A 13,865-nucleotide genomic window follows, 5' to 3' on the forward strand; every position below is an offset into this window, starting at 1 on the left:
CCCCTTGGAGAAAATGGCCAAGTTGGAGGGCAGACTCTGTGGCATCATTGCCCCCACGTTGGAGGGCAGACTATGTGGCATCATTGCCCCCACGTTGGAGGGCAGACTCTATGGCATCATTGCCCCCACGTTGGAGGGCAGACTCTGTGGCATCATTGCCCCCACGTTGGAGGGCAGACTCTGTGGCATCATTGCCCCCACGTTGGAGGGCAGACTCTATGGCATCATTGCCCCCACGTTGGAGGGCAGACTCTATGGCATCATTGCCCCCACGTTGGAGGGCAGACTCTATGGCATCATTGCCCCCACGTTGGAGGGCAGACTCTATGGCATCATTGCCCCCACGTTGGAGGGCAGACTCTGTGGCATCATTGCCCCCACGTTGGAGGGCAGACTCTGTGGCATCATTGCCCCCACGTTGGAGGGCAGACTCTGTGGCATCATTGCCCCCACGTTGGAGGGCAGACTCTGTGGCATCATTGCCCCCACGTTGGAGGGCAGACTCTGTGGCATCATTGCCCCCACGTTGGAGGGCAGACTCTGTGGCATCATTGCCCCCACGTTGGAGGGCAGACTCTGTGGCATCATTGCCCCCACGTTGGAGGGCAGACTCTACAGCTGGCCTCCACGCGGGCCAGGACTTTTACAGCTCTGGCCCCGCCCTGGTGGAACACCCTTCCTCCAACTGTCCAGGCCCTGAGGGACCTTGGTGAGTTCCGCAGGGCCTGTAAGACCGTGTTGTTCCGCCGGGCCTTTGGAGTGCCCAGCCGCTGATGTGGTGCCCCCTCCCTGCTCTTTGCCTTGGCACTGGTACATCAGAGCCCCTCATATTGAGGGGCCTGCCGTCCCCCCCTTTTTGGGGTAGGTTTTAATTGGGGTTTTGGACGCCTCTTATTTATTTATTAATTGTTATCTGCTGTTTTATATGAATTTTAAGATGTTTTATTGATGATTAATAGGATGGAGCCTATGTATTGTATTGTATATGATTTGCTCCTGTCTCATGTTTTGCCCTTCGGGGATCAGGCGGTATAGAAATTGAATGAATGAATGAATGAATGAATGAATGAATGAATGAATGAATGAATGAATGAATGAATGAATGAATGAATGAATGAATGAATGAATGATGCCCAGCTGAGGTCCTTCCTCTCCCTAAATCTCGCCCTCCTCAGGCTCCACCTCCAAATCTTCAGGAATTTCCCAAACTCTAGTTGGCAAACCCACACATAGGCCCACGTGGTCATGCCACTGCTTGCACACTTTGCAATAGGAATGTTAACTGCTTTTTTCCTGCCTGCCTGAAATTGGACAAGGCTGAGTAAAAGGCACAGTCCCAGAGAATTTAATCCCAGCAGAATGGGAAGAAAATCACCCACAGAAATGCATTTTCCATTGAAATAAATAGCAATGGATGTAATTTTTTTTAAAAAACCCAAAATCTTAGCAAAACCAGTGAAAATTATGATGAACCAAAAGACACATTTCTATCTAAAAGTAAGAGGACCTCCTATAGCTTCTCCAAGATCACATTGTAATTTCTTTCTGCAAGAATTACAATTTGAAGGGCTGCTTCTTTTCCTTATGTTTCTTAATCAAGCCTGTGCTTTTCCTAAGGTTGGTGCAAAATGAAGACATTCATGGGCCAAAATTTATCTGAGGTCCCAAGAGGCTGTGTATCACTTTACAGGAGGATTGATTACTGATGCTGAACAAGTCACTGTGACTTGTCCTGAGTAGCTATCAGGCCTCTGGGAACAGATGAGGGATCTTTTGCCCTGTGAAAACAGTCTCTGCAGAAACAAAATTACATTGATCGGGGTGGGGAGAATGGGTTTAAAAGCTCTCACCAGGATTTGAGAAGCAAGGTTTATAATGATTTTGGCTGGGAACAGATGATAGCTTTTTCAGAGTACTGAAAACCATTTGAAGAATGATTCACTGCTTGAAATTCGCATTCCCCGTTCCATTTTCTATTTTTAGGGCATTTTTCACTACTTCAAAACTTGACACACTTGCTTGACTGGACCACTGGCAGCTAGTTTGGCGCCCTTCTAGAGTTGCCAGCCTCTGGGTAAGGCCAGGAGTTGTCCTATCATTACCGCTAATCGCCAGACTGCAAAGAACTATTTCCCTGGAGAAAAAAGCAGCTTCAGAGGGCCGTTTCTATGGCAACACATCCCTGCTGTGACCCTCCCTGACACAGATCCTGCCCTGTCCATCCTCTGCCCCCCAAACCTCCAGGGATTTCTCAAGAGTTGGGAGCCCTAACCTCATGCGAGGTGCCCCCTTCCCCTTCTGAGCCCGTGTAACCTCTGCTTGGAAGGAGTTTGCAACAACTAAATTTTAAAAAATGATTTACTTTTCTTTAACATATTACACTTATCAAACTGAACATTCCAAGGACCTGTTCAAGTTTCATTCCAAGTCCTTCTAATTACAGTCTGATAATGCCAAGTCCATTTCTCCCTGCTGCTGGTTGCCTCATGAAGACTCCAAAGGCTTGCTGAACTGGATTCAAGATGATGAGGGTCCCCAAAAGAACTTTCACTAATTACATATGCAAAAAGCCCTGAAACAATAAATTCTAACATTTACAATGTAGCAAAAATAAACAAGTCTCCACTAGTTCCCAACAACATTGCAGTTACCTTAAACAAGGTGTTAAGAGCTTATAAAAAAATCAGTCAAGGTCCCAGCCTGGTAGCCTCGCTTCCTCTGACTTCAATGAGTTTTGCAGCTTCGTCTTTGGTTCGAGGATAAAGATGTGGTGGACAAGGCAAGGAAAACTTTGAAAACTATCAAGCAGGGTGGCCGACCCTTTGCTGAGTTTGCTCGTCAATTTCGAGCCGCTGCTAGCAAAATCCCTGACTGGCCGGACCGCATGAAATGTGAGTATTTTTATGAAGCTGTCGACCCCGAAATTCGTCGATGGGATGTCATGCACAATGAACCTCGAACCGTAGCAGAATGGGAAAAAGAATGTGGATCTGCTCCTTGGGACATGCTGGTCAGCTGCAAGTGGGACACAGCGGGTGATGGGATGCTGGGAACAGCTGAGACCAATTAAGGTCTGTCTCAGCAAACTTTTTTGACAAATAGGCACCTGAGTGAAGTTTGCCGTCCTCCCCCCTCTGGACAAGGCCTGCTACCATAGCTATGTCCGAAGCATCTACATGGACCACATATGGTACCTTGGGGTTAGCATGCCAAAGGACCAGTTCCATGGTAAAGACATGCTTCAACTGGTTGAATGCCATTTGACACCAGTCTGTCCAGTTCAATTGACACCCCAAGCCTGGACCCCCTTCCCCTTGGTTTTCAGCAGATCAGTCAGGGGAAGGGCTTTCTGGGCAAACCCCAGGATAAAGTCTGTATAAAAATTGGCAAACCCCAGAAAGTCCGAGGGCGTTCCCACCCCAACACATTGTGAACCTTTTGAGGGTCCATTTCAATTTCCTCCTGGGACATGCAGTAGCCCAGGAAAATCCAGTCTATCTCTATGGAATTCACACTTGGATAGATTAGCAAACAGCTGGTTAGCTTTTAGTCTCTGGACCACTTCTCTCATCAATAGCACATGCCCCTCCATAGACTCCATATAAATCAGAACATCATCCAAATACACCATCACCCCCTAAACAAAAGGTCATGCAGAATATCATTAATCAGGTTCACAAACACTCCTAGGGCCCCACTAAGCCTAAATGGCATCATGTCAGGATGCCTAGTAGTTAGGATGCTTGTGAGGCTGTTTGGTGCTTCACATGGGTGGGGGATGGGATGTCTACTTCGCACTGCCAGGTGCTGGCCAAGGCCATCCCTGGTGGAGTCAGTTTGTGCTATCTCACTTTCTGCATATTTTCTCAGTACTGTTCTCATGTGGGGAGGGGGGATGTGGAAACATATTACTGTCTGTTGCGCAGTACTCATCAGCAGGTGTTGTATGAGATCTTCGTGTGTCAGAATCCCAAAAACTGAAACAAACTCATGTACAAGAACAGTAGTTTATTGAGTATTGAGGATCTTCTCTGGTCATGCCAGAACTGAGTAGTTAAAGCAGCTAGCACCTCCCATCCTGGGAAAGCGCACCCAAAAGAAACTGTGAAAGAGATAACAGTAGAGATGGCCAGCACCTGGTACAGTATAACATCATAAAGAAGACAGTTGAAAGTCCGTTAGAAATGCAATTAACCCATTCCTCCACCCCCAGCATACAGAAAGCAGCAATAGCAAAATCCCCATAACAGGCCTCCTGACAGGACGGCATTTTGATCTACTCTAAAGACGAAGCCTCACATATCGCATTAGTGCGTGAGGTCCTGCAGAGACTATTGAAGAATTCACTTTTTGTTAAGTTGTCCAAATGTGAATTCCACCAATCCCAATTGGATTTTTTGGGTTACTGAGTTTCTGCAGTGGGGCTAGTCATCCAGTGAAAATAGCTGATGTTTTATCCTGGCCCCACCTCGGACTCGTAAACAGCTCCAGTCCTTTCTAGGTTTTCCACATTTTTATTGTGATTTCATCCCTGGCTTTGCAGAGTTAGCACTTTGACTGACATTACATACAAAAGGCAAAGGTCCTTCAGCCTCTCATCCCGGATTTCCATTAGATTGGACTCCAACTTGTCAACAAGTCTTTCAAACACTCAAAACTGCTTTCACATCAGAACCTATTTTGCAACACCCCAACCCTACCTTGCCTTTCAGTGTTCAAGTCAATGCTTCTGATAAAGCTCTGGGAGCCGCCCTTTTACAGAGGGCGCTCAATAGTCTTTTATACCCCTGTGCCTACCAAGAAATTCACTGGTGCCGAAGTAAATTGGACTGTTGGTGATAAAGAGACTTGTGCTATTAAAACTGTGCTATCTGTTTGGAGACATTGGTTGGAAGGAGCAGAGCACCCTTTCGAGGTCTGGACTGATCGTAAAAACCTGGCTTCCCTTTGCACTCCTGGCTGTTTATCAGCCAAACAACTCCGATGGGCTGATTTCTTTACCCGCTTCTGTTTTACTGTTCATTTTTTCCTGGGTAAAACCACCAAATTGGCTGATACTCTTTCCCACCTGCCAGAGAGGGTGGGCGACCGGGCAGAACTACAGGCTCCCCACATGATTTTGACGCCTGCCCATTTCAGCATGGCAGTCACCCGATTTCAGACCCACCTACCAGACGTGCCACCCCCTCACCCCCATCCCATCTGGTCTCCACCTTACTGGAGGAGGGTACATCCCCAGTACCTGATGAGGAGGGCGGCGCTTCTCTGTCCTTACATGGAGGCTTGTGGTGTAAGGTCCTTTGCTGTATATTCTGCCATCTTTGCAGAAGGACATTCTTCACCAGGGGCATGATTCTAAACCAGCTGGCCACTTCGTTTTAGAAAGCAGCTGCTTAATTTCTAATAAGGGTCGCTATTGCTGCTGGGGAAGGACAGCCCCCCATGGGCTGCCGCCCCAGCTGCCTCGTGAGTTCTACTCATGAGGCTTTGGTCTTCTAGGGCCTCGCAGACGCTTTGGCTTCTGACGCCACTACCTGGGGAGGAGGGCCGGGCAGCCTATTTAAGGCTAGGCCCGGCTTTGCCTCCTCCCCATTTGCTGGAGCACGCGAGTCTCCCACCCTACCCTCCCTGTATTTGTTATTGTAAAGGATTCAATGGTGTTGATGAGAAGGGCAGCCGCCTGGCCTTGAGTACATTCCACAGCCCGGCGACAATAGCCCGGGCGGAGACCTTATCTCTGTAGGAGATGAGACCTCCGGCTCCCTGGCGGGAACTGGGAGGGGGGGATGGGATGGACGGAGTTATAACCTGTGTTTCTGGCGGAGATTCATTCCTGCCACTCGCGGTACTTCTGAGCTTTCTAAGATGTCTGAATAAACGGTCTTTTACACCAAAGAGCCTTTTATTTCTGCTTCTATGGAATTCTTACATTGTGGCAGGAATCCTAAAAATCATCTATATTCTAGTGCAGTGGGATCCCTGGTGCTCTCGGCATGGAGAGGTTGGATGTTTCTTTGGGAATAAAAGCGGTAGCCCCAAGAGGGGCTCCACTCAACTCTTCTGGATCTGGAGGAACCGGGCGGAGAACGGTCTCGCCAGACTCTTTCCGGCCCCTCGTGACAGCACGAAGTCTCTTTACTCCAAACGAGAGGACGGAAGACGGCACTACGGGGACTTACATGAGTCGCTTGGGGCGCCCGTCTAAGTGGATCGAGCCTGTGGATCGGATATCTACCCGTTTTCGTATGGATTAAGCAAACCTCAGATGCACCTGTCACGGAGGAGACGGGCCTGACCACCTTCTTCATGCGGCGCAACCCAGGAGTCCATTGAACGATTCCTGGACTCGATTTGGGTGATGCTCCCAAAGAACCAGCGTGGCACAGCGCTGGGGCCCGGCCCAAGACCACCGTGACACTGGGACTATACCAGGAATTGGGAGGGGTATCCGTACCGGCTTTTCTGATCGGACTCTCTGATCCGGACCCGTTGCTGCACTGGAGATACCTCGGAGCCACCGTGGGCACGGCGCTCCGCCCAGACGCATAAGGAGTCCGAGAGTTTCCGTAATCTCCCAGCCGGATCTGTTCCCTCTCCCATCGAAGAGAGCTGGATGAGGAAGTGGGCCGACTAACGGTGATGCCTAAGAAGCATGGGCCCGGAACGCCAGCTATGGGAAGAGGAACGGGAACAGCTGCAGCAAGAAAGGAAAATCCGTGAGAGACCGAGCAGCAGCGCAAAGAAATTCAACCTTGACCGCCAAGGGATGCTTCCAACGGCAATATGCAGAATCTATCAGTTCATGATAAAGTCCTGGAACATCTAAACTGAACTTACAGCGTCAACGCGGAGAGTGTTCAGGCCTTACACTCAAAGTGAACTTACTGCAGCGTTCAACGGGACTAACCGCTAAATTCGGAACGAGAGAGCAGCTTTGCATGCGCATTCAGGATGCATTGACTCGCAAGGAGAGAGCTGGCTGACTTGGAGAGGGAACTGAGGAAGCAGCAGACCAGGGCAACCTAAGTTGAGTTTACGCTGTCAATGGTACAGCCGGCGCCCGAGGCGACACGCTGCTGGGTCCAGCCACCTTTCCAGCGACCGGCTCCCACCGAACACCAGCTGCACCGGGCGCTGATACTCCACTGATTCCGCCTCTAACCGCTGCCTCATTCGCCTAACTCTGCAGTAATAACCGCGGTTTATCGGAAAGGGGCTTACTAAGCAGACCTCCAATACCGCCCGCCAGCGGACCGCCTCAAACTTCCTACTTCATCCTGCAACTCATGCCCGGAGGACTATGATGATTTATACCGTCTGAGCTAAAAAAAATACGGGACATCGGGCTCAGTCCTGGATGGGGCAGCAGCCGACTGGTTTGTAATTTTGAACCTGCAGATGAAGATTCCCCGCACGGTGCCCGCATTCCTCCAAGCCTTGAGGGCCTCGCTTCCAAGATCCAGGTGCGGAAAATGAAGCTATCCGCATCTATCAAAACTATTCAGCAAGGCAACCGCCGCTTGCAGAATTTGCCTGCGGAATTTCGCGGCGGCGGTTGCCTCGACTCTCCGAGTGGCCTGGAGCGCATGAAATGCCATTTCAGATGCTGTCGACGCAAGCTATGCGGAAATGGTGTTTTTAATTCGTCCCCCCGCACTATTGCTGATTGGACAATGGGATCCTGGCGGCGCTCGCTGGTACGCTGCGCCGAGGCCCCACGCCTCAAGCCGCCATCACTGGCGGCCCACCTGCCGTCACGCCTCTTTACCGGTAATTGCCTCCGGCCGCCGCTGGGATTGTGTCTTTACTCGCGAGGTCCTGGTCAACGAAGCCGCCAACTGCCCGGTAAAACAGAAGCCAACCACTCCGCCGCTACATTCCCATCTACCAAGCTAATCACAGAATTCAATACGCTTCCCCAACGGGTCGCGAATCTAAAGCAGTCATCGGCTAATCTCGAGGAGGGGACGCAGCAGTTTGTCTTTCTTCAGCCCCAATGGACATGGGTTCGACTCCAGACGTGAAAGTGAAGGCAGCCCCATTACAATCCAAGCCGCTTCTGGCCAACCCGCTTAAGCATACTCGTGATATAGCCCCTGTTCTTTGTGGATTCTGGCGTTCTATTGTTTAATGCGCCCCAGGTGGCGAGGAGCTTAGGTCTAGACCAACTCTGGCTAAGCCTTCCATACTCCTTCACTCCAAATGGACGGGCAGTCCTCTCGAGCGACCGCCCAGTTCAAAACGCGAACCGTTCTCCTCTCACCATTGGGAGAAAATTAGTTTTATTCTGGCGCCAGTGGCCAAACACTCCATAGTTCTGGGCATGCCATGGTTGTTGTTACATGAACCAAAATTCCTTTGGAAAGAAAGGATCTTGGGATTCACTGACCCTTCCTCAAGGGGAACACATGAATTGGGGGAAAACTCGACTCCTCCTGACACACACACCCCCCCTGGCTTCATCAGCTTATTGCTCCCGATTCTACCGCATCCCACCGGGCGCATCAAGATCTAGCCAGGGTATTTCAGGAGCAAGAATGCCATCAGTTGCCAATTCCATAGAGACACTGACTGCAAAATCGCATACAGCCAGGGCTTAACTGCCCAAAGGTAGAATCTACCGTATGAGTCCCAATGAGGAGAAGGAACTGTCAGGCCTTCTAGACAAGAACCTCGCCAAGGGTTCATAATGGGCGGGCTACCAAAACACATGCTGCTCCTGCTTTGTTTGTAAAAGAAAGATGGGTCCTACGGCTCTGCACAGATTACCGAGGTCTCAATGCAGTCTCCTTGTCCAATAAATACCCTTTGCCTCTTTGATCAAGGACCTTTAGACGCATTGGGCAAAGGACGATCTCTACTAAGTTGGATTTGAGAGAAGCTTACTACAGGGTCAGAATTGCTGAAGGCTATGAACACTTGACTGCATTTAACACAAAGCTTGGACAGTTTGAATACTTAATAATGCCATCCGGTTAAGGGGCCCCGGGCTTTTATGGCCCTTTATCAACGTAAGGTTCTCCAATGATTTATTGTACAAGGGAGTAGGTGGTATACTTAGATGACGCTTTTAATTTATTCAATAAACCATGGAAGAGCGATGAAGCATTGGTTCGGGAAGTATTGAAACGCTTTGCTCAACAACTCCTCTTTGCCAAACTTTCCAAGTGCTGTTTCCACCAAACCTCTATTGACTATTTGGCTATCAATCTCACCCGAGGGCCTACAAATGGATCCTGCTAAGATTGATGCGTCCTCCAATGGTTGGCTCCCACCAACCGAAAAGAACTCCAATCTTTCTAGGTTTTGCTAATTCTATCGCGGACTTTATACCCCACTCGCTGAGCTGACTCTCCCTCTCACAGACCTCTTGGCGCACTAAGGGTAAAGATCCACTGTCCGCCAAGCCTGGCCCCTTCCTGGTCTGAGGGAGTGTCAAACAGCCTTCAGCTCTTAAAGTCTGCTTTTACCACCTAACCTATCCTAAAGCTAATTCCTGACCCAGATCTCCCGCTTGTGGTTCACGCGGGATGCCTCGACAAAGCTTGGGGCAGCCCTGTTGCAGAGAAATAAAGATGATAGGCTGGTTCCGTGCTTACTTTATCAAATAAATTCTCCGTGCTGAACTCAACTGGACTGTGGGGGATAAAGAGACTGGGCGGGCATTTCAGCTTTTAGCCCTCTCCCACCCCTGGCGCCATCTGGCTGAGGGGCTAAACACCCTTTCAAGTTTGGTCGGATCACAAGAACTTTGGCCTTCCACCCCTCAAGATGTCCTCAAGTAGGCAACTTCATGGGCCTCGATTTCGCTTTCACGGTCCATTTTTTCCTCGAAAACCACAACTGGCTGATGCGCCTCGCTACTACCCGGGAGGGGTGGAGCCGGGCCACGGACATTCCACGCACTGCTCCTCCCTCCCACCAGCTGGCTGTCACCCGACCTCAGACATCCACTCCTCCTTCTCCCCATTCCCAGCCTGGTCTCTCCTTTTCCCACGGAACTTGAGGAGGCGGGCGACGCCAGCCCGCGGAGGAAGGCGACTCCCAGTTGGCGCTTTGGAGAACGGGGCGCTATGGCATGGGGATTGGTATGTGCCTCCTCCTCCGCAGGTTCTCGAGGCTTGCCACGATGCCCGGCCAGCTGGACATTTTGGCTTCTAAAAACTCTGCACGGCCCGGCCACTTCCTGTGGCGCGATGCTAAGGACATTGAGACATATATTAAAGGTTGCTCTGTTTGTGCAGAAGCCAAGACCGCTGAAAGCCTCCTCCCATGGTCTGTTGAAATTTCCGTGGCCTCCTACTTCGGGAAGTCATCTCCATGGATTTTATTACAGACGTCAGAAAGTCAAGTGGCAACACGGTTCTTGTGGGTGGTGGTGGACTTATTTTCTAAACAAGCCCATTTTATTCCATGTGCTTCCATACCTCCGCCTCCTAAGTTGGGTTCGCCTGTTCATTCAGCATGTTTACCGCCTACACTCCGGCCTTCGCTAAGGTGGTCTCCACCGCTGGCCCCCAATTCATTTCTAAAGTTCTGAAAGCTGTGGGTTGTTAGTCACTTCGCCAAGCGTCGCCTACCACGCCTTCCAAAGTGACGTGAGTCGGAGAGAAAGGAACAGAACTCCTAGAGCAGTATTTACGCTTGTTACACCAACTACCACCAAGACAATTGGCGAGCTCATTCCGCTTATGAGTACTATAACAATGCGTTCACAGTAGTACAAAAACCCTTGGAAATAGTGTCTGGTCATTCCTTCCCACCGTGGAAGCATTGGATCCTCCAGGAGTTTCTAAATTAATGGATTTCATCCCTAGCCGAGGTGGAAATCGTCCAGACTGCCTTACAACAGCTAAGGACTCCAAAGCGTAAGCGGATAAGCACCGCCGGATTTCGGTGTATTTCTGTCTACCAAAATCTCTGTGAGACGCGGCATAAATTTTCCAAACTAGGCAAAAGATTCGTGGACCTTTTCAGATTACTAAAGGGGATTAATGATGTCACTGCCCGATTGACGGCCTAACTCTCTTAGTAACATTCATCCTGCCCTTCCATTCCAGTTTACTCAAGGAGGCTCCCGCTCTCGATGCTCGCACGCACTACTGGAGAGACCCTCTAACGACTATTATTGATGGCCACAAGCATTACTTAAATTGACGCCATCCTGGACTCTCGCTTTAATCGCAAAACGCTTTGCAATATTTAGTCTCTTGGGTGGGATATTCCTCTGGGTATAATCACACGGGTTTATTCCGGTAAATATTGACTTCGGGCTCTATTTCTGCTTTCCACCGCTTTCCAACAATAAACCTGGGGGGGAGGGTCTTCTTTAAGGAGGCAGAGTGTAAAGGATTCAATGGTGTTGATGAGAAGGGCAGCCGCCTGGCCTTGAGTACATTCCACAGCCCGGGCGATGGGCCAGCCCGGGCGGAGACCTTATCTCTGCGAGGGAGATGAGACCTCCGTTCCCATGGGAATCCGGGAGGGGGGATGGGATGGACGGAGTTATAACCTGTGTTTCTGGCGGGAGATCTTATTCCTGCCACTGCGTGTACTTGAGCTTTCTAAGATGTCTGAATAAACGGTCTTTTACACCAAAGAGCCTTTTATTTCTGCTTCTATGGAATTCCTTACAGTTATTTGTTAATGCATGTTTATTTTGTTAAGGGTTGGCAGATTGCACATGGGGGACTGATCTTTAGTTTAGGGTCAGTGGGTGAAATACCCGCTTTATTGGAACCTCCTTATGAGGTTTGGGGTGGAAAAGGGTAACCTGCCCAGACGTGGGCTTATATGGCTTGCGCCCCTGGCAGCAGTAGAATCTTCAGGAAGTGGCAACCGCCCATCTGGAATCTCACAGCTGCTCCAGCGTGCGTTAATTTTTCATCAGCAGGCGTGCTGTAGAAAAATTTAGGTGTCTGGGGGACAGCACTCGGGCTGCCCAGCACACAGATCAGACCCCCATGCTGCGCCATACGCTTTGTTTGCCTTGAACCAATTTTGTTAAATAAAATGGCTATGGCCAACTTTTTACCACACAAGAAAGCATGTTGTACTCAATTTGTTATAAGTCTAGGAGTGTTCTTAGCTACTTCCCTCAGACAGCAAAACATTACATCTTTTATGTTGGCAGTTTTGGTGGCGCTCAATGCGCAAGGATATTGAGGCATACATCAAAGGCTGCCCTGTTTGTGCCATGAATAAGACAGTTCCAGGTAAAGTCCCTGGATTGCTCCAGCCCATAGCTGCCCCGGATGGTCCTTGGAAAGATTTTATTACTGATTTACCCCCAAGTAATGGAAAAACTGTTATTTGGATGGTGGTGGATTTGTTTTCCAAACAGGCTCATTCATTGTTTTCCAAACAGGCACGTCCATTCCCACTGCTCAAAAACTTGCCAAAATGTTTATTCAGCATATTTATTGCTGACATTCCACTCTGGACAAGATAATTTCAGATAGAGGAAGTCAGTTCATCTCTAAATTCTGGCGTGCTTTTTTTAGCCTTTTAAATGTGGAGCAAGCCCTTTCTTCTCTGTATCATCCTCAAACTGACGGAAAATCAGAGCGCTCCTACCAGACCTTGGAACAATATCTCAGATGTTATGTAAACCACCAGCAGGATAATTGGGTCGACCTGCTGCCCTATGTGGAATATGCGTATAATAATGCCGTCCACAGTAGCATGGGGGAACCCCGTTTGAAATTGGAAGTTCAGCAAAACCCCTACCCTTTCTGCCCCAGGGAGCATCAATAGCCCCTGAGCTTAAATAATGGATCCAGAATGTTGCAGACAGGTGGCCCCCCCATTTTGAAGGCACTACAGAAAGCCCAAGAGTCTCATAAACGTCAAGCCGATAAACATAGATGTGACTTTCCCCTAGTGGTGGGAGATATGGTTTACCTCTCCTGAAAAAATTTACGTGACATTCACAAACTGACTAAGTTGGGATATAAATATATTGGACAGTTCAAGATTGTTTGTGTCATCAGTGAGGTCATTGCTGAGCTGGACTTGCCTAAAGCATTGCATAAAATACATCCTGTTTTTCTTTGCAGCTTATTCAAGAAGACTATGTCACCAGATATTTGGCCTCCCAAGTCGACTCCTCCTCCTCCTCTGGTTCTGATTAATGGAAAGAAACACTATGAGATCTCTGCTATTTGTGATGCTCACATCTATCGTAAGTGCCTGCAGTATTTGATGTCCTGGAAAGGATTTTTACCTGGACATGATCAGTGGGTGTATGCAGAAAACATCAGTGCACTGAGGCTCATCAGGGACTTCCATTGATCCTATCCAAGCAAACCAGGGGGAGGGCCCTAGGGGAAGCAGAATGTCAGGATGCCTAGTAGTTAGGATGCTTGTGGGGCTGCTTGGTGCACTACATGGGTGGGGGATGGGATGTCTTTCACTACTTTGCACCTCCAGGTGCTGGCCAAGGCCATCCCTGGTGGAGTCAGTTTGTGCTATTTCACTGTCTGCATATTTTCTCAGTACTGTTCTCATGTGGGGAGAATGTGGAAACATGTTGTGCGGGAAAAGCCAGTCTTGGCTTTTCCAAGCTGTCCTCCAGTTCTTGAATAAACCTATGTTCTTTACATGGAGTTTGTTTCAGTTTTTGGGGATCTGACACGTCACCAGATACCCAAATTGGCCAAACCTGGTATTGAAAGCTGTCTTCCACTCTTCGCCCTCAGCTATGCAGACCCAATAATAAGCCTCCTATAAGTCCAACTTAGTCAAGATTTTCCCCTGGGGCAGGCTCCCCATGAAGTCTTTTATTAGGGGGAGTGGGTACTTGTTGGTTGTAGAAATGGTAATCATGGTAATCAGTGCAAAGCCTGAGAGTCCCATCCTTCTTC

This window comes from Sphaerodactylus townsendi, linkage group LG11 (genome assembly GCF_021028975.2).
Source record: "Sphaerodactylus townsendi isolate TG3544 linkage group LG11, MPM_Stown_v2.3, whole genome shotgun sequence".
NCBI classification, from domain to species: Eukaryota; Metazoa; Chordata; class Lepidosauria; order Squamata; family Sphaerodactylidae; genus Sphaerodactylus; species Sphaerodactylus townsendi.